The sequence below is a fragment of the Lissotriton helveticus genome, chromosome 8 (assembly GCF_964261635.1).
Source record: "Lissotriton helveticus chromosome 8, aLisHel1.1, whole genome shotgun sequence".
Classification (NCBI taxonomy): Eukaryota; Metazoa; Chordata; class Amphibia; order Caudata; family Salamandridae; genus Lissotriton; species Lissotriton helveticus.
This window is the reverse complement of record NC_136069.1, coordinates 735,670,364-735,694,180: the sequence shown is the minus strand read 5'-3', so window position 1 is coordinate 735,694,180 and position 23,817 is coordinate 735,670,364. Positions and strand designations below refer to the sequence as shown.

The window sequence follows — 23,817 nt, the reverse complement described above, 5'->3', positions numbered from 1 at the left end:
AACTACCAAGCCATGTCTTTCCCAGACCGGAATCAAGCATCCAAGGACCGGTTTCTGGCTATCAGCCTTCATTCAGCCTGGATAGCTTGGCTCCAGTGGTGTGGAGAGCCTGGGACTCACGTCTGAGCAAACCCAGCCCACTCGGGGTGAAAATTGCAAAAAACACAGTTGATGGACAGAATGTAGAACAATGTCATACATTCACCCCAGTACAAGGATCTGGGCCTAAATCCATTGTTTTTTTGCACTCCTCACCACCCTGGGTTAGACACTGGCTATATGCAAATCAGCTCTGACCCTGTGCCTCATGGGAACAGTCCAGTCCGAACTACCAAGCCATGTCTTTCCCAGACCGGAATCAAGCATCCAAGGACCGGTTTCTGGCTATCAGCCTTCATTCAGCCTGGATAGCTTGACTCCAGTGGTGTGGAGAGCCTGGGACTCACGTCTGAGCATACCCAGCCCACTCGGGGTGAAAATTGCAAAAAACACAGTTGATGGACAGAATGTAGAACAATGTCATACATTCACCCCAGTACAAGGATCTGGGCCTAAATCCATCGTTTTTTTGCACTCCACACCACCCTGGGTTAGACACTGGCTATATGCAAATCAGCTCTGACCCTGTGCCTCATGGGAACAGTCCAGTCCGATCTACAAAGCCATGTCTTTTGCAGACCGGAATCAAGCATCCAAGGACCGGTTTCTGGCTATCAGCCTTCATCCAGCCTGGATAGCTTGACTCCAGTGGTGTGGAGAGCCTGGGACTCACGTCTGAGCATACCCAGCCCACTCGGGGTGAAAATTGCAAAAAACACAGTTGGTGGACAGAATGTAGAACAATGTCATACATTCACCCCAGTACAAGGATCTGGGCCTAAATCCATCGTTTTTTTGCACTCCACACCACCCTTGGTTAGACACTGGCTATATGCAAATCAGCTCTGACCCTTTCCCTCATGGGAACAGTCCAGTCCGAACTACCAAGCCATGTCTTTCCCAGACCGGAATCAAGCATCCAAGGACCGGTTTCTGGCTATCAGCCTTCATTCAGCCTGGATAGCTTGACTCCAGTGGTGTGGAGAGCCTGGGACTCACGTCTGAGCATACCCAGCCCACTCGGGGTGAAATTGCAAAAAACACAGTTGATGGACAGAATGTAGAACAATGTCATACATTCACCCCAGTACAAGGATCTGGGCCTAAATCCATCGTTTTTTTGCACTCCACACCACCCTGGGTTAGACACTGGCTATATGCAAATCAGCTCTGACCCTGTGCCTCATGGGAACAGTCCAGTCCGAACTACCAAGCCATGTCTTTCCCAGACCGGAATCAAGCATCCAAGGACCGGTTTCTGGCTATCAGCCTTCATTCAGCCTGGATAGCTTGACTCCAGTGGTGTGGAGAGCCTGGGACTCACGTCTGAGCATACCCAGCCCACTCGGGGTGAAAATTGCAAAAAACACAGTTGATGGACAGAATGTTGAACAATGTCATACATTCACCCCAGTACAAGGATCTGGGCCTAAATCCATCGTTTTTTTGCACTCCACACCACCCTGGGTTAGACACTGGCTATATGCAAATCAGCTCTGACCCTGTGCCTCATGGGAACAGTCCAGTCCGAACTACCAAGCCATGTCTTTCCCAGACCGGAATCAAGCATCCAAGGACCGGTTTCTGGCTATCAGCCTTCATTAAGCCTGGATAGCTTGACTCCAGTGGTGTGGAGAGCCTGGGACTCACATCTGAGCAAACCCAGCCCACTCGGGGTGAAAATTGCAAAAAACACAGTTGATGGACAGAATGTAGAACAATGTCATACATTCACCCCAGTACAAGGATCTGGGCCTAAATCCATTGTTTTTTTGCACTTCTCACCACCCTGGGTTAGACACTGGCTATATGCAAATCAGCTCTGACCCTGTGCCTCATGGGAACAGTCCAGTCCGAACTACCAAGCCATGTCTTTCCCAGACCGGAATCAAGCATCCAAGGACCGGTTTCTGGCTATCATCCTTCATTCAGCCTGGATAGCTTGACTCCAGTGGTGTGGAGAGCCTGGGACTCACGTCTGAGCATACCCAGCCCACTCGGGGTGAAAATTGCAAAAAACACAGTTGATGGACAGAATGTAGAACAATGTCATACATTCACCCCAGTACAAGGATCTGGGCCTAAATCCATCGTTTTTTTGCACTCCACAACACCCTGGGTTAGACACTGGCTATATGCAAATCAGCTCTGACCCTGTGCCTCATGGGAACAGTCCAATCCGAACTACCAAGCCATGTCTTTCCCAGACCGGAATCAAGCATCCAAGGACCGGTTTCTGGCTATCAGCCTTCATTAAGCCTGGATAGCTTGACTCCAGTGGTGTGGAGAGCCTGGGACTCACGTCTGAGCATACCCAACCCACTCGGGGTGAAAATTGCAAAAAGCACAGTTGATGGACAGAATGTAGAACAATGTCATACATTCACCCCAGTACAAGGATCTGGGCCTAAATCCATCGTTTTTTTGCACTCCACACCACCCTGGGTTAGACACTGGCTATATGCAAATCAGCTCTGACCCTGTGCCTCATGGGAACAGTCCAGTCCGAACTACCAAGCCATGTCTTTCCCAGACCGGAATCAAGCATCCAAGGACCGGTTTCTGGCTATCAGCCTTCATTAAGCCTGGATAGCTTGACTCCAGTGGTGTGGAGAGCCTGGGACTCACATCTGAGCAAACCCAGCCCACTCGGGGTGAAAATTGCAAAAAACACAGTTGATGGACAGAATGTAGAACAATGTCATACATTCACCCCAGTACAAGGATCTGGGCCTAAATCCATTGTTTTTTTGCACTTCTCACCACCCTGGGTTAGACACTGGCTATATGCAAATCAGCTCTGACCCTGTGCCTCATGGGAACAGTCCAGTCCGAACTACCAAGCCATGTCTTTCCCAGACCGGAATCAAGCATCCAAGGACCGGTTTCTGGCTATCAGCCTTCATTCAGCCTGGATAGCTTGACTCCAGTGGTGTGGAGAGCCTGGGACTCACGTCTGAGCATACCCAGCCCACTCGGGGTGAAAATTGCAAAAAACACAGTTGATGGACAGAATGTAGAACAATGTCATACATTCACCCCAGTACAAGGATCTGGGCCTAAATCCGTCGTTTTTTTGCACTCCACACCACCCTGGGTTAGACACTGGCTATATGCAAATCAGCTCTGACCCTGTGCCTCATGGGAACAGTCCAGTCCGAACTACCAAGCCATGTCTTTCCCAGACCGGAATCAAGCATCCAAGGACCGGTTTCTGGCTATCAGCCTTCATTCAGCCTGGATAGCTTGACTCCAGTGGTGTGGAGAGCCTGGGACTCACGTCTGAGCATACCCAACCCACTCGGGGTGAAAATTGCAAAAAACACAGTTGATGGACAGAATGTAGAAGAATGTCATACATTCACCCCAGTACAAGGATCTGGGCCTAAATCCATCGTTTTTTTGCACTCCACACCACCCTGGGTTAGACACTGGCTATATGCAAATCAGCTCTGACCCTGTGCCTCATGGGAACAGTCCAGTCCGAACTACCAAGCCATGTCTTTCCCAGACCGGAATCAAGCATCCAAGGGCCGGTTTCTGGCTATCAGCCTTCATTCAGCCTGGATAGCTTGACTCCAGTGGTGTGGAGAGCCTGGGACTCACGTCTGAGCATACCCAGCCCACTCGGGGTGAAAATTGCAAAAAACACAGTTGATGGACAGAATGTAGAACAATGTCATACATTCACCCCAGTACAAGGATCTGAGCCTAAATGCATCGTTTTTTTGCACTCCACACCACCCTGGGTTAGACACTGGCTATATGCAAATCACCTCTGACCCTGTGCCTCATGGGAACAGTCCAGTCCGAACTACCAAGCCATGTCTTTTCCAGACCAGAATCAAGCATCCAAGGACCGGTTTCTGGCTATCAGCCTTCATTCAGCCTGGATAGCTTGACTCCAGTGGTGTGGAGAGCCTGGGACTCACGTCTGAGCATACCCAGCCCACTCGGGGTGAAAATTGCAAAAAACACAGTTGATGGACAGAATGTAGAACAATGCCATACATTCACCCCAGTACAAGGATCTGGGCCTAAATCCATCGTTTTTTTGCACTCCACACCACCCTGGGTTAGACACTGGCTATATGCAAATCAGCTCTGACCCTGTGCCTCATGGGAACAGTCCAGTCCGAACTACCAAGCCATGTCTTTCCCAGACCGGAATCAAGCATCCAAGGACCGGTTTCTGGCTATCAGCCTTCATTCAGCCTGGATAGCTTGACTCCAGTGGTGTGGAGAGCCTGGGACTCACGTCTGAGCATACCCAGCCCACTCGGGGTGAAAATTGCAAAAAACACAGTTGATGGACAGAATGTAGAACAATGTCATACATTCACCCCAGTACAAGGATCTGGGCCTAAATTCATCGTTTTTTTGCACTCCACACCACCCTGGGTTAGACACTGGCTATATGCAAATCAGCTCTGACCCTGTGCCTCATGGGAACAGTCCAGTCCGAACTACCAAGCCATGTCTTTCCCAGACCGGAATCAAGCATCCAAGGACCGGTTTCTGGCTATCAGCCTTCATTCAGCCTGGATAGCTTGACTCCAGTGGTGTGGAGAGCCTGGGACTCACGTCTGAGAATACCCAGCCCACTCGGGGTGAAAATTGCAAAAAACACAGTTGATGGACAGAATGTAGAAGAATGTCATACATTCACCCCAGTACAAGGATCTGGGCCTAAATCCATCGTTTTTTTGCACTCCACACCACCCTGGGTTAGACACTGGCTATATGCAAATCATCTCTGACCCTGTGCCTCATGGGAACAGTCCAGTCCGAACTACCAAGCCATGTCTTTCCCAGACCGGAATCAAGCATCCAAGGGCCGGTTTCTGGCTATCAGCCTTCATTCAGCCTGGATAGCTTGACTCCAGTGGTGTGGAGAGCCTTTTAACTCACGTCTGAGCATACCCAGCCCACTCGGGGTGAAAATTGCAAAAAACACAGTTGATGGACAGAATGTAGAACAATGTCATACATTCACCCCAGTACAAGGATCTGAGCCTAAATCCATCGTTTTTTTGCACTCCACACCACCCTGGGTTAGACACTGGCTATATGCAAATCACCTCTGACCCTGTGCCTCATGGGAACAGTCCAGTCCGAACTACCAAGCCATGTCTTTTCCAGACCAGAATCAAGCATCCAAGGACCGGTTTCTGGCTATCAGCCTTCATTTAGCCTGGATAGCTTGACTCCAGTGGTGTGGAGAGCCTGGGACTCACGTCTGAGCATACCCAGCCCACTCGGGGTGAAAATTGCAAAAAACACAGTTGATGGACAGAATGTAGAACAATGCCATACATTCACCCCAGTACAAGGATCTGGGCCTAAATCCATCGTTTTTTTGCACTCCACACCACCCTGGGTTAGACACTGGCTATATGCAAATCAGCTCTGACCCTGTGCCTCATGGGAACAGTCCAGTCCGAACTACCAAGCCATGTCTTTCCCAGACCGGAATCAAGCATCCAAGGACCGGTTTCTGGCTATCAGCCTTCATTCAGCCTGGATAGCTTGACTCCAGTGGTGTGGAGAGCCTGGGACTCACGTCTGAGCATACCCAGCCCACTCGGGGTGAAAATTGCAAAAAACACAGTTGATGGACAGAATGTAGAACAATGTCATACATTCACCCCAGTACAAGGATCTGGGCCTAAATTCATCGTTTTTTTGCACTCCACACCACCCTGGGTTAGACACTGGCTATATGCAAATCAGCTCTGACCCTGTGCCTCATGGGACCAGTCCAGTCGGAACTACCAAGCCATGTCTTTCCCAGACCGGAATCAAGCATCCAAGGACCGGTTTCTGGCTATCAGCCTTTATTCAGCCTGGATAGCTTGACTCCAGTGGTGTGGAGAGCCTGGGACTCACGTCTGAGCATACCCAGCCCACTGGGGGTGAAAATTGCAAAAAACACAGTTGATATGACAGAATGTAGAACAATGTCATACATTCACCCCAGTACAAGGATCTGGGCCTAAATCCATCGTTTTTTTGCACTCCACACCACCCTGGGTTAGACACTGGCTATATGCAAATCAGCTCTGACCCTGTGCCTCATGGGAACAGTCCAGTCTGAACTACCAAGCCATGTCTTTCCCAGACCGGAATCAAGCATCCAAGGACCGGTTTCTGGCTATCAGCCTTCATTCAGCTTGGATAGCTTGACTCCAGTGGTGTGGAGAGCCTGGGACTCACGTCTGAGAATGCCCAGCCCACTCGGGGTGAAAATTGCAAAAAACACAGTTGATGGACAGAATGTAGAACAATGTCATACATTCACCCCAGTACAAGGATCTGGGCCTAAATCCATCGTTTTTTTGCACTCCACAACACCCTGGGTTAGACACTGGCTATATGCAAATCAGCTCTGACCCTGTGCCTCATGGGAACAGTCCAATCCGAACTACCAAGCCATGTCTTTCCCAGACCGGAATCAAGCATCCAAGGACCGGTTTCTGGCTATCAGCCTTCATTAAGCCTGGATAGCTATACTCCAGTGGTGTGGAGAGCCTGGGACTCACGTCTGAGCATACCCAACCCACTCGGGGTGAAAATTGCAAAAAGCACAGTTGATGGACAGAATGTAGAACAATGTCATACATTCACCCCAGTACAAGGATCTGGGCCTAAATCCATCGTTTTTTTGCACTCCACACCACCCTGGGTTAGACACTGGCTATATGCAAATCAGCTCTGACCCTGTGCCTCATGGGAACAGTCCAGTCCGAACTACCAAGCCATGTCTTTCCCAGACCGGAATCAAGCATCCAAGGACCGGTTTCTGGCTATCAGCCTTCATTCAGCCTGGATAGCTTGACTCCAGTGGTGTGGAGAGCCTGGGACTCACGTCTGAGCATACCCAGCCCACTCGGGGTGAAAATTGCAAAAAACACAGTTGATGGACAGAATGTAGAACAATGTCATACATTCACCCCAGTACAAGGATCTGGGCCTAAATCCATCGTTTTTTTGCACTCCACACCACCCTGGGTTAGACACTGGCTATATTCAAATCAGCTCTGACCCTGTGCCTCATGGGAACAGTCCAGTCCGAACTACCAAGCCATGTCTTTTCCAGACCAGAATCAAGCATCCAAGGACCGGTTTCTGGCTATCAGCCTTCATTCAGCCTGGATAGCTTGACTCCAGTGGTGTGGAGAGCCTGGAACTCTCGTCTGAGCATACCCAGCCCACTCGGGGTGAAAATTGCAAAAAACACAGTTGATGGACAGAATGTAGAACAATGTCATACATTCACCCCAGTACAAGGATCTTGGCCTAAATCCATCGTTTTTTTGCACTCCACACCACCCTGGGTTAGACACTGGCTATATGCAAATCAGCTCTGACCCTGTGCCTCATGGGAACAGTCCAGTCCGAACTACCAAGCCATGTCTTTTCCAGACCGGAATCAAGCATCCAAGGACCGGTTTCTGGCTATCAGCCTTCATTCAGCCTGGATAGCTTGACTCCAGTGGTGTGGAGAGCCTGGGACTCACGTCTGAGCAAACCCAGCCCACTCGGGGTGAAAATTGCAAAAAACACAGTTGATGTACAGAATGTAGAACAATGTCATACATTCACCTCAGTACAAGGATCTGGGCCTAAATCCATCGTTTTTTTGCACTCCACACCACCCTGGGTTAGACACTGGCTATATGCAAATCAGCTCTGACCCTGTGCCTCATGGGAACAGTCCAGTCCGAACTACCAAGCCATGTCTTTTCCAGACCAGAATCAAGCATCCAAGGACCGGTTTCTGGCTATCAGCCTTCATTCAGCCTGGATAGCTTGACTCCAGTGGTGTGGAGAGCCTGGAACTCTCGTCTGAGCATACCCAGCCCACTCGGGGTGAAAATTGCAAAAAACACAGTTGATGGACAGAATGTAGAACAATGTCATACATTCACCCCAGTACAAGGATCTGGGCCTAAATCCATCGTTTTTTGCACTCCACACCACCCTGGGTTAGACACTGGCTATATGCAAATCAGCCCTGACCCTGTGCCTCATGGGAACAGTCCAGTCCGAACTACCAAGCCATGTCTTTTCCAGACCGGAATCAAGCATCCAAGGACCGGTTTCTGGCTATCAGCCTTCATTCAGCCTGGATAGCTTGACTCCAGTGGTGTGGAGAGCCTGGGACTCACGTCTGAGCAAACCCAGCCCACTCGGGGTGAAAATTGCAAAAAACACAGTTGATGGACAGAATGTAGAACAATGTCATACATTCACCTCAGTACAAGGATCTGGGCCTAAATTCATCGTTTTTTTGCACTCCACACCACCCTGGGTTAGACACTGGCTATATGCAAATCAGCTCTGACCCTGTGCCTCATGGGAACAGTCCAGTCCGATCTACAAAGCCATGTCTTTTGCAGACCGGAATCAAGCATCCAAGGACCGGTTTCTGGCTATCAGCCTTCATCCAGCCTGGATAGCTTGACTCCAGTGGTGTGGAGAGCCTGGGACTCACGTCTGAGCATACCCAGCCCACTCGGTGTGAAAATTGCAAAAAACACAGTTGATGGACAGAATGTTGAACAATGTCATACATTCACCCCAGTACAAGGATCTGGGCCTAAATCCCTCGTTTTTTTGCGCTCCACACCACCCTGGGTTAGACACTGGCTATATGCAAATCAGCTCTGACCCTGTGCCTCATGGAAACAGTCCAGTCCGAACTACCAAGCCATGTCTTTCCCAGACCGGAATCAAGCATCCAAGGACCGGTTTCTGGCTATCAGCCTTCATTAAGCCTGGATAGCTTGACTCCAGTGGTGTGGAGAGCCTGGGACTCACATCTGAGCAAACCCAGCCCACTCGGGGTGAAAATTGCAAAAAACACAGTTGATGGACAGAATGTAGAACAATGTCATACATTCACCCCAGTACAAGGATCTGGGCCTAAATCCATTGTTTTTTTGCACTTCTCACCACCCTGGGTTAGACACTGGCTATATGCAAATCAGCTCTGACCCTGTGCCTCATGGGAACAGTCCAGTCCGAACTACCAAGCCATGTCTTTCCCAGACCGGAATCAAGCATCCAAGGACCGGTTTCTGGCTATCAGCCTTCATTCAGCCTGGATAGCTTGACTCCAGTGGTGTGGAGAGCCTGGGACTCACGTCTGAGCATACCCAGCACACTCGGGGTGAAAATTGCAAAAAACACAGTTGATGGACAGAATGTAGAACAATGTCATACATTCACCCCAGTACAAGGATCTGGGCCTAAATCCATCGTTTTTTTGCACTCCACACCACCCTGGGTTAGACACTGGCTATATGCAAATCAGCTCTGACCCTGTGCCTCATGGGAACAGTCCAGTCCGAACTACCAAGCCATGTCTTTCCCAGACCGGAATCAAGCATCCAAGGACCGGTTTCTGGCTATCAGCCTTCATTCAGCCTGGATAGCTTGACTCCAGTGGTGTGGAGAGCCTGGGACTCACGTCTGAGCATACCCAACCCACTCGGGGTGAAAATTGCAAAAAACACAGTTGATGGACAGAATGTAGAAGAATGTCATACATTCACCCCAGTACAAGGATCTGGGCCTAAATCCATCGTTTTTTTTGCACTCCACACCACCCTGGGTTAGACACTGGCTATATGCAAATCAGCTCTGACCCTGTGCCTCATGGGAACAGTCCAGTCCGAACTACCAAGCCATGTCTTTCCCAGACCGGAATCAAGCATCCAAGGGCCGGTTTCTGGCTATCAGCCTTCATTCAGCCTGGATAGCTTGACTCCAGTGGTGTGGAGAGCCTGGGACTCACGTCTGAGCATACCCAGCCCACTCGGGGTGAAAATTGCAAAAAACACAGTTGATGGACAGAATGTAGAACAATGTCATACATTCACCCCAGTACAAGGATCTGAGCCTAAATCCATCGTTTTTTTGCACTCCACACCACCCTGGGTTAGACACTGGCTATATGCAAATCACCTCTGACCCTGTGCCTCATGGGAACAGTCCAGTCCGAACTACCAAGCCATGTCTTTTCCAGACCAGAATCAAGCATCCAAGGACCGGTTTCTGGCTATCAGCCTTCATTCAGCCTGGATAGCTTGACTCCAGTGGTGTGGAGAGCCTGGGACTCACGTCTGAGCATACCCAGCCCACTCGGGGTGAAAATTGCAAAAAACACAGTTGATGGACAGAATGTAGAACAATGCCATACATTCACCCCAGTACAAGGATCTGGGCCTAAATCCATCGTTTTTTTGCACTCCACACCACCCTGGGTTAGACACTGGCTATATGCAAATCAGCTCTGACCCTGTGCCTCATGGGAACAGTCCAGTCCGAACTACCAAGCCATGTCTTTCCCAGACCGGAATCAAGCATCCAAGGACCGGTTTCTGGCTATCAGCCTTCATTCAGCCTGGATAGCTTGACTCCAGTGGTGTGGAGAGCCTGGGACTCACGTCTGAGCATACCCAGCCCACTCGGGGTGAAAATTGCAAAAAACACAGTTGATGGACAGAATGTAGAACAATGTCATACATTCACCCCAGTACAAGGATCTGGGCCTAAATCCATCGTTTTTTTGCACTCCACACCACCCTGGGTTAGACACTGGCTATATGCAAATCAGCTCTGACCCTGTGCCTCATGGGAACAGTCCAGTCGGAACTACCAAGCCATGTCTTTCCCAGACCGGAATCAAGCATCCAAGGACCGGTTTCTGGCTATCAGCCTTTATTCAGCCTGGATAGCTTGACTCCAGTGGTGTGGAGAGCCTGGGACTCACGTCTGAGCATACCCAGCCCACTGGGGGTGAAAATTGCAAAAAACACAGTTGATGGACAGAATGTAGAACAATGTCATACATTCACCCCAGTACAAGGATCTGGGCCTAAATCCATCGGTTTTTTGCACTCCACACCACCCTGGGTTAGACACTGGCTATATGCAAATCAGCTCTGACCCTGTGCCTCATGGGAACAGTCCAGTCTGAACTACCAAGCCATGTCTTTCCCAGACTGGAATCAAGCATCCAAGGACCGGTTTCTGGCTATCAGCCTTCATTCAGCCTGGATAGCTTGACTCCAGTGGTGTGGAGAGCCTGGGACTCACGTCTGAGAATACCCAGCCCACTCGGGGTGAAAATTGCAAAAAACACAGTTGATGGACAGAATGTAGAACAATGTCATACATTCACCCCAGTACAAGGATCTGGGCCTAAATCCATTGTTTTTTTGCACTCCACAACACCCTGGGTTAGACACTGGCTATATGCAAATCAGCTCTGACCCTGTGCCTCATGGGAACAGTCCAATCCGAACTACCAAGCCATGTCTTTCCCAGACCGGAATCAAGCATCCAAGGACCGGTTTCTGGCTATCAGCCTTCATTAAGCCTGGATAGCTTGACTCCAGTGGTGTGGAGAGCCTGGGACTCACGTCTGAGCATACCCAACCCACTCGGGGTGAAAATTGCAAAAAGCACAGTTGATGGACAGAATGTAGAACAATGTCATACATTCACCCCAGTACAAGGATCTGGGCCTAAATCCATCGTTTTTTTGCACTCCACACCACCCTGGGTTAGACACTGGCTATATGCAAATCAGCTCTGACCCTGTGCCTCATGGGAACAGTCCAGTCCGAACTACCAAGCCATGTCTTTCCCAGACCGGAATCAAGCATCCAAGGACCGGTTTCTGGCTATCAGCCTTCATTCAGCCTGGATAGCTTGACTCCAGTGGTGTGGAGAGCCTGGGACTCACGTCTGAGCATACCCAGCCCACTCGGGGTGAAATTTGCAAAAAACACAGTTGATGGACAGAATGTAGAACAATGTCATACATTCACCCCAGTACAAGGATCCGGGCCTAAATCCATCGTTTTTTTGCACTCCACACCACCCTGGGTTAGACACTGGCTATATTCAAATCAGCTCTGACCCTGTGCCTCATGGGAACAGTCCAGTCCGAACTACCAAGCCATGTCTTTTCCAGACCAGAATCAAGCATCCAAGGACCGGTTTCTGGCTATCAGCCTTCATTCAGCCTGGATAGCTTGACTCCAGTGGTGTGGAGAGCCTGGAACTCTCGTCTGAGCATACCCAGCCCACTCGGGGTGAAAATTGCAAAAAACACAGTTGATGGACAGAATGTAGAACAATGTCATACATTCACCCCAGTACAAGGATCTGGGCCTAAATCCATCGTTTTTTTGCACTCCACACCACCCTGGGTTAGACACTGGCTATATGCAAATCAGCTCTGACCCTGTGCCTCATGGGAACAGTCCAGTCCGAACTACCAAGCCATGTCTTTCCCAGACCGGAATCAAGCATCCAAGGACCGGTTTCTGGCTATCAGCCTTCATTCAGCCTGGATAGCTTGACTCCAGTGGTGTGGAGAGCCTGGGACTCACGTCTGAGCATACCCAGCCCACTCGGGGTGAAAATTGCAAAAAACACAGTTGATGGACAGAATGTAGAACAATGTCATACATTCACCCCAGTACAAGGATCTGGGCCTAAATCCATCGTTTTTTTGCACTCCACACCACCCTGGGTTAGACACTGGCTATAGGCAAATCAGCTCTGACCCTGTGCCTCATGGGAACAGTCCAGTCCGAACTACCAAGCCATGTCTTTCCCAGACCGGAATCAAGCATCCAAGGACCGGTTTCTGGCTATCAGCCTTCATTCAGCCTGGATAGCTTGACTCCAGTGGTGTGGAGAGCCTGGGACTCACGTCTGAGCATACCCAGCCCACTCGGGGTGAAAATTGCAAAAAACACCGTTGATGGACAGAATGTAGAACAATGTCATACATTCACCCCAGTACAAGGATCTGGGCCTAAATCCATTGTTTTTTTGCGCTCCACACCACCCTGGGTTAGACACTGGCTATATGCAAATCAGCTCTGACCCTGTGCCTCATGGGAACAGTCCAGTCCGAACTACCAAGCCATGTCTTTCCCAGACCGGAATCAAGCATCCAAGGACCGGTTTCTGGCTATCAGCCTTCATTAAGCCTGGATAGCTTGACTCCAGTGGTGTGGAGAGCCTGGGACTCACGTCTGAGCAAACCCAGCCCACTCGGGGTGAAAATTGCAAAAAACACAGTTGATGGACAGAATGTAGAACAATGTCATACATTCACCCCAGTACAAGGATCTGGGCCTAAATCCATTGTTTTTTTGCACTTCTCACCACCCTGGGTTAGACACTGGCTATATGCAAATCAGTTCTGACCCTGTGCCTCATGGGAACAGTCCAGTCCGAACTACCAAGCCATGTCTTTCCCAGACCGGAATCAAGCATCCAAGGACCGGTTTCTGGCTATCAGCCTTCATTCAGCCTGGTAAGCTTGACTCCAGTGGTGTGGAGAGCCTGGGACTCACGTCTGAGCATACCCAGCCCACTCGGGGTGAAAATTGCAAAAAACACAGTTGATGGACAGAATGTAGAACAATGTCATACATTCACCCCAGTACAAGGATCTGGGCCTAAATCCATCGTTTTTTTGCACTCCACACCACCATGGGTTAGACACTGGCTATATGCAAATCAGCTCTGACCCTGTGCCTCATGGGAACAGTCCAGTCCGAACTACCAAGCCATGTCTTTCCCAGACCGGAATCAAGCATCCAAGGACCGGTTTCTGGCTATCAGCCTTCATTCAGCCTGGATAGCTTGACTCCAGTGGTGTGGAGAGCCTGGGACTCACGTCTGAGCATACCCAACCCACTTGGGGTGAAAATTGCAAAAAACACAGTTGATGGACAGAATGTAGAACAATGTCATACATTCACCCCAGTACAAGGATCTGGGCCTAAATCCATCGTTTTTTTGCACTCCACACCACCCTGGGTTAGACACTGGCTATATGCAAATCAGCTCTGACCCTGTGCCTCATGGGAACAGTCCAGTCCGAACTACCAAGCCATGTCTTTCCCAGACCGGAATCAAGCATCCAAGGACCGGTTTCTGGCTATCAGCCTTCATTCAGCCTGGATAGCTTGACTCCAGTGGTGTGGAGAGCCTGGGACTCACGTCTGAGCAAACCCAGCCCACTCGGGGTGAAAATTGCAAAAAACACAGTTGATGGACAGAATGTAGAACAATGTCATACATTCACCCCAGTACAAGGATCTGGGCCTAAATCCATTGTTTTTTTGCACTCCACACCACCCTGGGTTAGACACTGGCTATATGCAAATCAGCTCTGACCCTGTGCCTCATGGGAACAGTCCAGTCCGAACTACCAAGCCATGTCTTTCCCAGACCGGAATCAAGCATCCAAGGACCGGTTTCTGGCTATCAGCCTTCATTCAGCCTGGTAAGCTTGACTCCAGTGGTGTGGAGAGCCTGGGACTCACGTCTGAGCATACCCAGCCCACTCGGGGTGAAAATTGCAAAAAACACAGTTGATGGACAGAATGTAGAACAATGTCATACATTCACCCCAGTACAAGGATCTGGGCCTAAATCCATCGTTTTTTTGCACTCCACACCACCCTGGGTTAGACACTGGCTATATGCAAATCAGCTCTGACCCTGTGCCTCATGGGAACAGTCCAGTCCGAACTACCAAGCCATGTCTTTCCCAGACCGGAATCAAGCATCCAAGGACCGGTTTCTGGCTATCAGCCTTCATTCAGCCTGGATAGCTTGACTCCAGTGGTGTGGAGAGCCTGGGACTCACGTCTGAGCATACCCAACCCACTCGGGGTGAAAATTGCAAAAAACACAGTTGATGGACAGAATGTAGAACAATGTCATACATTCACCCCAGTACAAGGATCTGGGCCTAAATCCATCGTTTTTTTGCACTCCACACCACCCTGGGTTAGACACTGGCTATATGCAAATCAGCTCTGACCCTGTGCCTCATGGGAACAGTCCAGTCCGAACTACCAAGCCATGTCTTTCCCAGACCGGAATCAAGCATCCAAGGACCGGTTTCTGGCTATCAGCCTTCATTCAGCCTGGATAGCTTGACTCCAGTGGTGTGGAGAGCCTGGGACTCACGTCTGAGCATACCCAGCCCACTCGGGGTGAAAATTGCAAAAAACACAGTTGATGGACAGAATGTAGAACAATGTCATACATTCACCCCAGTACAAGGATCTGGGCCTAAATCCATCGTTTTTTTGCACTCCACACCACCCTGGGTTAGACACTGGCTATATGCAAATCAGCTCTGACCCTGTGCCTCATGGGAACAGTCCAGTCCAAACTACCAAGCCATGTCTTTTCCAGACCAGAATCAAGCATCCAAGGACCGGTTTCTGGCTATCAGCCTTCATTCAGCCTGGATAGCTTGACTCCAGTGGTGTGGAGAGCCTGGGACTCACGTCTGAGCATACCCAGCCCACTTGGGGTGAAAATTGCAAAAAACACAGTTGATGGACAGAATGTAGAACAATGTCATACATTCACCCCAGTACAAGGATCTGGTCCTAAATCCATCGTTTTTTTGCACTCCACACCACTCTGGGTTAGACACTGGCTATATACAAATCAGTTCTGACCCTGTGCCTCATGGGAACAGTCCAGTCCGAACTACCAAGCCATGTCTTTCCCAGACCGGAATCAAGCATCCAAGGACCGGTTTCTCGCTATCAGCCTTCATTCAGCCTGGATAGCTTGACTCCAGTGGTGTGGAGAGCCTGGGACTCACGTCTGAGCAAACCCAGCCCACTCGGGGTGAAAATTGCAAAAAACACAGTTGATGGACAGAATGTAGAACAATGTCATACATTCACCCCAGTACAAGGATCTGGGCCTAAATCCATTGTTTTTTTGCACTCCTCACCACCCTGGGTTAGACACTGGCTATATGCAAATCAGCTCTGCCCCTGTGCCTCATGGGAACAGTCCAGTCCGAACTACCAAGCCATGTCTTTCCCAGACCGGAATCAAGCATCCAAGGACCGGTTTCTGGCTATCAGCCTTCATTCAGCCTGGATAGCTTGACTCCAGTGGTGTGGAGAGCCTGGGACTCACGTCTGAGCATACCCAGCCCACTCGGGCTGAAAATTGCAAAAAACACAGTTGATGGACAGAATGTAGAACAATGTCATACATTCACCCCAGTACAAGGATCTGGGCCTAAATCCATCGTTTTTTTGCACTCCACACCACCCTGGGTTAGACACTGGCTATATGCAAATCAGCTCTGACCCTGTGCCTCATGGGAACAGTCCAGTCGGAACTACCAAGCATGTCTTTCCCAGACCGGAATCAAGCATCCAAGGACCGGTTTCTGGCTATCAGCCTTCATTCAGCCTGGATAGCTTGACTCCAGTGGTGTGGAGAGCCTGGGACTCACGTCTGAGCATACCCAGCCCACTCGGGGTGAAAATTGCAAAAAACACAGTTGATGGACAGAATGTAGAACAATGTCATACATTCACCCCAGTACAAGGATCTGGGCCTAAATCCATCGTTTTTTTGCACTCCACACCACCCTGGGTTAGACACTGGCTATATGCAAATCAGCTCTGACCCTGTGCCTCATGGGAACAGTCCAGTCCGAACTACCAAGCCATGTCTTTCCCAGACCGGAATCAAGCATCCAAGGACCGGTTTCTGGCTATCAGCCTTCATTCAGCCTGGATAGCTTGACTCCAGTGGTGTGGAGAGCCTGGGACTCACGTCTGAGCATACCCAACCCACTCGGGGTGAAAATTGCAAAAAACACAGTTGATGGACAGAATGTAGAACAATGTCATACATTCACCCCAGTACAAGGATCTGGGCCTAAATCCATCGTTTTTTTGCACTCCACACCACCCTGGGTTAGACACTGGCTATATGCAAATCAGCTCTGACCCTGTGCCTCATGGGAACAGTCCAGTCCGAACTACCAAGCCATGTCTTTCCCAGACCGGAATCAAGCATCCAAGGACCGGTTTCTGGCTATCAGCCTTCATTCAGCCTGGATAGCTTGACTCCAGTGGTGTGGAGAGCCTGGGACTCACGTCTGAGCATACCCAGCCCACTCGGGGTGAAAATTGCAAAAAACACAGTTGATGGACAGAATGTAGAACAATGTCATACATTCACCCCAGTACAAGGATCTGGGCCTAAATCCATCGTTTTTTTGCACTCCACACCACCCTGGGTTAGACACTGGCTATATGCAAATCAGCTCTGACCCTGTGCCTCATGGGAACAGTCCAGTCCGAACTACCAAGCCATGTCTTTTCCAGACCAGAATCAACCATCCAAGGACCTGTTTCTGGCTATCAGCCTTCATTCAGCCTGGATAGCTTGACTCCAGTGGTGTGGAGAGCCTGGGACTCACGTCTGAGCATACCCAGACCACTCGGGGTGAAAATTGCAAAAAACACAGTTGATGGACAGAATGTAGAACAATGTCATACATTCACCCCAGTACAAGGATCTGGGCCTAAATCCATCGTTTTTTTGCACTCCACACCACCCTGGGTTAGACACTGGCTATATGCAAATCAGCTCTGACCCTGTGCCTCATGGGAACAGTCCAGTCCGAACTACCAAGCCATGTCTTTTCCAGACCGGAATCAAGCATCCAAGGACCGGTTTCTGGCTATCAGCCTTCATTCAGCCTGGATAGCTTGACTCCAGTGGTGTGGAGAGCCTGGGACTCACGTCTGAGCAAACCCAGCCCACTCGGGGTGAAAATTGCAAAAAACACAGTTGATGGACAGACTGTAGAACAATGTCATACATTCACCCCAGTACAAGGATCTGGGCCTAAATCCATTGTTTTTTTGCACTCCTCACCACCCTGGGTTAGACACTGGCTATATGCAAATCAGCTCTGACCCTGTGCCTCATGGGAACAGTCCAGTCCGAACTACCAAGCCATGTCTTTCCCAGACCGGAATCAAGCATCCAAGGACCTGTTTCTGGCTATCAGCCTTCATTCAGCCTGGATAGCTTGACTCCAGTGGTGTGGAGAGCCTGGGACTCACGTCTGAGCATACCCAGCCCACTCTGGGTGAAAATTGCAAAAAACACAGTTGATGGACAGAATGTAGAACAATGTCATACATTCACCCCAGTACAAGGATCTGGGCCTAAATCCATCGTTTTTTTGCACTCCACACCACCCTGGGTTAGACACTGGCTATATGCAAATCAGCTCTGACCCTGTGCCTCATGGGAACAGTCCAGTCGGAACCACCAAGCCATGTCTTTCCCAGACCGGAATCAAGCATCCAAGGACCGGTTTCTAGCTATCAGCCTTCATTCAGCCTGGATAGCTTGACTCCAGTGGTGTGGAGAGCCTGGGACTCACGTCTGAGCATACCCAGCCCACTCGGGGTGAAAATTGCAAAAAACACAGTTGATGGACAGAATGTAGAACAATGTCATACATTCACCCCAGTACAAGGATCTGGGCCTAAATCCATCGTTTCTTTGCACTCCACACCACCCTGGGTTAGACACTGGCTATATGCAAATCAGCTCTGACCCTGTGCCTCATGGGAACAGTCCAGTCCGAACTACCAAGCCATGTCTTTCCCAGACCGGAATCAAGCATCCAAGGACCGGTTTCTGGCTATCAGCCTTCATTCAGCCTGGATAGCTTGACTCCAGTGGTGTGGAGAGCCTGGGACTCACGTCTGAGCATACCCAACCCACTCGGGGTGAAAATTGCAAAAAACACAGTTGATGGACAGAATGTAGAACAATGTCATACATTCACCCCAGTACAAGGATCTGGGCCTAAATCCATCGTTTTTTTGCACTCCACACCACCCTGGGTTAGACACTGGCTATATGCAAATCAGCTCTGACCCTGTGCCTCATGGGAACAGTCCAGTCCGAACTACCAAGCCATGTCTTTCCCAGACCGGAATCAAGCATCCAAGGACCGGTTTCTGGCTATCAGCCTTGATTCAGCCTGGATAGCTTGACTCCAGTGGTGTGGAGAGCCTGGGACTCACGTCTGAGCATACCCAGCCCACTCGGGGTGAAAATTGCAAAAAACACAGTTGATGGACAGAATGTAGAACAATGTCATACATTCACCCCAGTACAAGGATCTGGGCCTAAATCCATCATTTTTTTGCACTCCACACCACCCTGGGTTAGACACTGGCTATATGCAAATCAGCTCTGACCCTGTGCCTCATGGGAACAGTCCAGTCCGAACTACCAAGCCATGTCTTTTCCAGACCGGAATCAAGCATCCAAGGACCGGTTTCTGGCTATCAGCCTTCATTCAGCCTGGATAGCTTGACTCCAGTGGTGTGGAGAGCCTGGGACTCACGTCTGAGCATACCCAGCCCACTCGGGGTGAAAATTGCAAAAAACACAGTTGATGGACAGAATGTAGAACAATGCCATACATTCACCCCAGTACAAGGATCTGGGCCTAAATCCATCGTTTTTTTGCACTCCACACCACCCTGGATTAGACACTGGCTATATGCAAATCAGCTCTGACCCTGTGCCTCATGGGAACAGTCCAGTCCGAACTACCAAGCCATGTCTTTCCCAGACCGGAATCAAGCATCCAAGGACCGGTTTCTGGCTATCAGCCTTCATTCAGCCTGGATAGCTTGACTCCAGTGGTGTGGAGAGCCTGGGACTCACGTCTGAGCAAACCCAGCCCACTCGGGGTGAAAATTGCAAAAAACACAGTTGATGGACAGAATGTAGAACAATGTCATACATTCACCCCAGTACAAGGATCTGGGCCTAAATCCATCGTTTTTTTGCACTCCACACCACCCTGGGTTAGACACTGGCTATATGCAAATCAGCTCTGACCCTGTGCCTCATGGGAACAGTCCAGTCCGAACTACCAAGCCATGTCTTTCCCAGACCGGAATCAAGCATCCAAGGACCGGTTTCTGGCTATCAGCCTTCATTCAGCCTGGATAGCTTGACTCCAGTGGTGTGGAGAGCCTGGGACTCACGTCTGGGCATACCCAGCCCACTCGGGGTGAAAATTGCAAAAAACACAGTTGATGGACAGAATGTAGAACAATGTCATACATTCACCCCAGTACAAGGATCTGGGCCTAAATCCATCGTTTTTTTGCACTCCACACCACCCTGGGTTAGACACTGGCTATATGCAAATCAGCTCTGACCCTGTGCCTCATGGGAACAGTCCAGTCCGAACTACCAAGCCATGTCTTTCCCAGACCGGAATCAAGCATCCAAGGACCGGTTTCTGGCTATCAGCCTTCATTCAGCCTGGATAGCTTGACTCCAGTGGTGTGGAGAGCCTGGGACTCACGTCTGAGCAAACCCAGCCCACACGGGGTGAAAATTGCAAAAAACACAGTTGATGGACAGAATGTAGAACAATGTCATACATTCACCCCAGTACAAGGATCTGGGCCTAAATCCATTGTTTTTTTGCACTCCTCACCACCCTGGGTTAGACACTGGCTATATGCAAATCAGCTCTGACCCTGTGCCTCATGGGAACATTCCAGCTTACAGATTTAAAGGCAGCTTTTAATTCAGTGCCTCGAAATTTATTATGGAAAAAACTGGTTGGTTGGGATATTCCGGGAAAACTGTAAAAGACTATAATTCTTTTGTTCAAGTCAGACTGGGGGATGGCAGCTCTTTATCAAAGAAAATTAGAACATATATGGCTTAAAGCAAGATTGTGTTCTTGCTGCTTCTTGCCGCCTTATTAACTCATTCTTATCAAATCTTTTGCAGCACTTGGACTCTGTTAATTCCCATTCTCCAAGGTTGAGTGAGGTGCAAATTAGCCAACTTCAATATGCTGATGATACTATCCTTCTGTGCAAAACCCCTACTGCCCTTCAAAGACTCATAAATGCTTTTGATGATTACGTAGAAAAAAATGGCCTTGAACTGATTGTTAAAAAACACTAAAATTATGAAAAGGTGGACTAGCAAAACAGAAGTTTAATTTATGGCGAGCCAGTGTGGGCTAATTGAAGTTGGTAAAACATACAAATATTTAGACCAGCTCACTAAGAAATGCGGAGGGGCAAGATGGCGGTCATCTGAGACCGCAGTGCGGGTCGCTCAGTGCTCTCAGCCGGAACAAAACTGGACCCCCAAATGTGGTAGAGTCTGCCACATGGACTGTTACTGAGAGGCTATCTCGCATGATACCGGCGAAAAGACGTGCAACCTGGACTGGCTTACGACCCACTGAAGTTCAGTCTCGACCTTGTTTTCACGCATAATGGTCCCAGATACCTCTTTCAAAGAACAGATAGCGCAAGCGAAGAATCGAATTCCTGCGCTAGCCACGGCAATAGGACTCGCTCTCATACAATACTACTGCCAACTCAATAAAAGACATCAAGGCTGCTGCCTGTCCTACCTGCGTAGCTCTGTGGATTCGGAGCCGAAGCCGGAGCCGGGTGACTGCTTCGAGGATATGGCACCGAAGAACGCTGCCTCGGTGGCGGCTGCAGCAAAGACGAGGGCGGCAAAGCTCGCTCTCCGTGAGAAGATGGAGGCATCCGTAAGAGGCGGCGCGGCGAAGAGTCCAGCTGTTGTGGGGACCCAAGAGAGGACGCCCGGCAAGTCGAACGCAGTAGCTGGTGCCCCCCGGAAAGGCGGACAGAATGCTCCCTCGGTGGTAGAGCTCCTCCGCAAGACTCCCGGGAAACTCCTTCCGGGTCAAGGTACACAGAGTCAGTCAGGAGCTCAGCACACGCTTCAGACGCCACCTGCAGAAGCTGGATCGGCTGGAATACCCGAAACTGAAACTTCCATACACGGAGGAGCGCAGACAGAAGGAGAGGGTGCGCAGGACAACACGGTGAGCTGTGTCAATGTGGAGAGTGAGGAGAGTATGGACAGATCGAGAAAAAAAGCATTGGCAACAACAAATGTGCAGATTAGTGCAAATGGGCAGTCTGACTCAATGATAACAGCCCCCTCATCTATGGAAACTAATTTGCCTAGCACCTCTCCCTTGGTTGTAGCTATTGGGATTGCCGAAGGCACCCCCGGGGGCATAAATGATATATTAGCCACATCAACAACACAACCAGAACTGCGGGAAGTGTCTGAGGAAGTGGCTGTAGCTTTCACACAGCCTAATATATCCTCCACGGCTATTACAAGCGCTGATACTCCTCAAAATATAGCAAATGCAATCCCTGTTATTCCTATAATTCCTGCTGAACCTGGAACTCAAAGTCTGGAGCACATACACCCAGACCCAGTTGCAGTTATTTCCATGGAGGCCCAGACCAATCTTTGGTCAGAAAATCAGGGTACTCCACAGGTGGAACAAAGGACAATTCTCCCTGAAGATTTATGTAATCAAAGCGACGATGATACAGACAGGGACAAAGATAGGGATAAGGATAAGGAAAGGGATAAGGACCCAAGTGACTTCTATTCTTTTTCGGATGAGCTGGGTTGGTCAACAGGCACAGGCTCAAATTTAAGCGACTCTAGTGATGACGAAACTAGTATTAAGGCTGTGAAAACTGCTCAAAAAGTCTTATTAAGACACAGAAGGAGCCAACACGATACAGCTGAGCTGACATGGGACTACGCATCCACAAGCAGTATACCGCCGGTAGCAACATCAGTAAATCTACACGGTTCAACCCAGCAGCCGGAATCAGGGTCCACAATAGATAAGTCTGCCCCTACGATTGAGACTGTGCTGCTGGCCATCGCGGCACATCGAGAAGAGACCTCTCACGATGGGCGGAAGGCACAAGCAGAGCTACGGAAGGTCCAGGGAGTGGTCCGCAAGCTTTCAAGGAAAATTACCTCATTCAATGACCGTATGGCTGAGATGGAGATGGAGACGAGAGTGGTTGGTAATGAGTCCGAGATTGCTACAAACCGTGAGCAGATCGACACTCATGAGAAGGGGCTCTCCGACATGATGTGGACGCTCGAGGACATGGAGAACCGCCTACGTAGAAATAATCTGTGGGTTCTGGGTGTCCCTGAAGGAGCAGAGGGGGGCGATGCTCGCTCCTTTATGGTTAAACTACTACAAGACTCCCTACCAGAACTCTCTGCTTGGAATTGGGACCTAGAGGTGCAGCGAGCACATCGAGTACCTCTCCCCATGCGAAATACCCCGAAACCCGGTGCATATCCGAGAGCTCTACTAGTATATTTTGGTAATTTTATACTGAGACAAGCAGTATGGGAGAAAGCGAGGCCAGAGGCAAAAAAATCTAGCGGTCACATAACTTATTTCGTACATCCTGATTTTTGTCATACCACAGTTGAGCGGAGGTGGCGTCTGCGCCAACTCATAAAACCTTTCCAAGATAAAAAGCTTCAGGCGTACTTAAATAATCCTGCTAGATTGAAAGTAATTAATGGTGACCAAACAAAGTTTTTTACCTCTGAGGTTCAGGCAAAAGAGTATTTGGATAGCCTCACATGAGATGATAAAGAGGGGATAAAAGTGTGTGTAACTGTTCTCTTTATTCTTTTCTCTTTATTTTAGGATTTCTCACTTATGGGTCTGGGTCTTTTTGTTGATTGATAATTATTTACTGAGAGCACTAGAGCGACAGTGCACGTTCATCACCACAGACTCTAATGGAGTCTTACTGCCTTTTTTTTTGGAGGGTGGGGGGGTCAAGGGTTAAGGGGTGGGGGTGGGGGGGGACGCAGCAGGGGGAAAATGTTTAAAAAAGGCAATCATGAATGTAGAAGCAGAATCAGAAAAATAAACTGTAGTGTTAACGTAGAGTATAGAGTATGGCTAGGGTAAAACTTTGCTCCTGGAATGTGGCCGGC

At 49.5% G+C, this 23,817-nt stretch overlaps 1 protein-coding gene across 1 annotated transcript in view; it reads left to right on the top strand.

Annotated features, from left to right (window-relative positions):
• The window catches only part of LOC144771759 (acetylserotonin O-methyltransferase-like), an 897,827-nt gene that overhangs the window by 519,639 nt on the left and 354,371 nt on the right, over positions 1-23,817 (top strand). The window lies entirely within an intron of this gene.